Below are 2,940 nucleotides of genomic sequence, written 5' to 3'. Positions count from 1 at the left end.
TCTGCATAATTCTGCAAAACACTGATCACATTGTTCCCTAGATTCTGAGATATACTGATTTCAATGGGAGTGAATTTTGCTCGCAGCTACCATGTGTTTTGGAAGAAACAGCCTGCAGCCAAAGGTGCCTTCTGCCGACTTTACATGTAGGAGAAACCGTATAATTAATTATAGCTGATTTTCAGCAACTTAAACTTAACAATGGTTTGTATTGTAAATGTTTATTTGTGTTTGTGTCTTTAAATGGTACTATTAAATAATACTTTTAATTACTGCCTGGGGTCTGAAAATTTTGATAAATAATACAAAGAATAAGGTTTGGGGGCCAAAATATCAGCTATTTACCTGGCAAATGACAAGCTGAAGCCTTTATGTTAGTCAAGGCGTTCTGCTAATTGAACCCTGAATCTTCACAGTTATAAACACCATCAAATGCACTTTTCTGTCACAGGGTTAGCCCTTCTAAAGAGAGAGTTGAGGAGGGGGTGGGGAGAAGTAGTGTTCAACCTGGGTAATGCTGTGACACTAAAAACAAAACCCTTAACAAAAGAGAATATTCTTTCCCTGTGAGCATTTCACTCCCAAGATGAGGAAGAGAAGAAGGAACAAATTATGTCAAAAATAGTATTCCCAAAAATTACCAAACAGGCGTCGCATCTCCCTCGAGCTAGAGAGAAGCCAAAAGTTTCATAGTAATTGAGGCTCCTTCACACAAAGAAAACTTCATAAGAAAAGTGTGCTCTTCCCAATGTAGTTACCATCAAAAGCCACAGTTTCGGTTTGGTTTGCTTTTATTGTTGTTTTTCCTTTACTTAAGTGGACTTCATTGTTAAATCTACAGTAGTCAAGCAGAGTTTTGGCTATTTTCCTCTGGCAAGAAAACTGACCATCACTCTGGACACTTCTGCTCCCACCTTCATGCTGCCAGGTTCCCAATCCCAACCAACCACTACACTTTTTTGTTATCGTCCAGGAGTCACTGAAGGATACATATGGATCAAAACACATTAATTATACCAAATCCAAGTCTTCATTATAGTAATGCTAAATAATTGTTCCCTATTCCATTTTCCATTACAAATGTAAATTCCCTTAGTCCAATATAGCCCATTTCAGACCTACCTTGAAATTGAAGGCAACATACTTTAAGAACAAAATATATAAAGACATTGCAATAAAATTCTAGCAGCAAAGAGATGCCCCAGATTTGAATATAATCTCCTTCCAGTTGTGACTTGGGAGAATTAAAGTCAGAAAGAATAAACCTCCTCACAAATTAAAGTCCTAAAATGTTAAAACCCAGATAAATTGAAGTTAGTATTGAAATTCTCTTCACTCTTGCAATATTTTATTTTGAATAAATTAATGTAAAATTTCTCCATTCTAACTACAAATTTTGTATATTCTCAAACAGCCTGAGCCTCGTTTCTTTAGTAACTATAACCAGAACTATCTGTCATGGGAATAGGTTCAGTTATTTAGAATCTTTTGAGTTGTATTAGCCATAGATGATGTGCCTCACTTTTAGAGGGTCCAAAGAGTTAATCACACACACATCATATTTTATGTGCAAACCAAAGCTACCCAAATGTAGATTAGAAGCAGTCCATCACATCTAGAACAGTTTATCCCTAGTCTAATTTTGTTCTCAGAACTCTTACTTCATGCTGTAAGAGACCATAGTGGAGTTTCAGTGTTAAGATAGTAAAGGAGAGAGGATGGAGGAAAAATTGAATTTAGCCTCCCTGGACCAAAAGATCATTCATTCTTCGCCATGTCTCCAAAATCATCTGAATGAAAACTCATTTCTATCAAACAATTAATCATGGAGTTGTGATTACCACATTAATTGCCATTGCTCTTTAAGTCCTGTGTTTCTGGCACTCTGATAATGAGTTGAGTTCAGGTTCAGTGTGGCAACATAGAGTGCACACAGTCATTCAAACAGGCGTTGTCACTCCTGGATCATTTCCACAACTCGTAATGAATGTACTGCTTAAGGCCTAAGAAACCCTTTTCCTAAAAAATGTTTACCCTCCAAAACTTTGGTCTCAGTTCAACAGACATCCTCTGTAGCTGAAACTGCTGTGGATGTCTCTGAAGTCAAACCCCTAGTGGCCTAATAAGAACAAAGCATGAGTCAGAGTCTTTTCTTTGCTTTAATGTTACAACTTTTGAGTAGCATTTTATTGTTGCTGCATTTTCTGCGCCCCTGTGGTAAGTGTTTGACAGTTCATTTCTTGTTTTGCTTTTTTTTTTTTTTTTTAGTATTTTCTGATTATCTAATTTTGTTTTCCATTCTAGAACACTCAGCTGAAATGGGGGCCCCTATCTAATGCTACCTTCTTAAGTCTGGAACTCATAATCGGAAGTTAGAACCTCCACAGCGTAGCTAGCACAAATCTAACACAGCTGCAGTTTTAAATGAGCAGAGATTGTTTTGCTAACCAGTGCCTAAATAGCCTGTGAAGACACTCTTTTGCCTATAATTGTGTATTTGCCTCAGCTGTTCCTGCTTACGGAGGCCTTTGTGGTCTGTTAGCGTCTGCCCTGAATGCCAGCATATATATTCTAGGTGTAGTTCAAGCTAAAGACGCAGCAGCCTCTATCCTAAAGTTCCCCACATTTGGCAAAGGCCACCCATGATTTTTGCTGAGGCCCATGTGGTCCATGCCTTTGCTAGTGCTAATCCTCTCCTGCAGCTGTCATCTGCCAAGATAAACTATATGCCAAAGCCTCTTGCCTAGCGCGCACAGAACGTAAAAGCCAACAGCATCGCTGGAAATACCCGCTAGTCACAATATAAGCCGCTATATCAGGAATCATTGAAGGATACAAATTGATCAAAACATATTAATTGTACCAAATCCAAGTCTTCATTATAGTAATGCTAAATCATTGTTCCCTATTCCATTTTCCATTACAAATGTAAATTCACTT

The sequence above is a fragment of the Papio anubis genome, chromosome 2 (genome assembly GCF_008728515.1).
Source record: "Papio anubis isolate 15944 chromosome 2, Panubis1.0, whole genome shotgun sequence".
NCBI lineage: Eukaryota > Metazoa > Chordata > Mammalia > Primates > Cercopithecidae > Papio > Papio anubis.
This window is presented reverse-complemented; position numbering follows the sequence as displayed.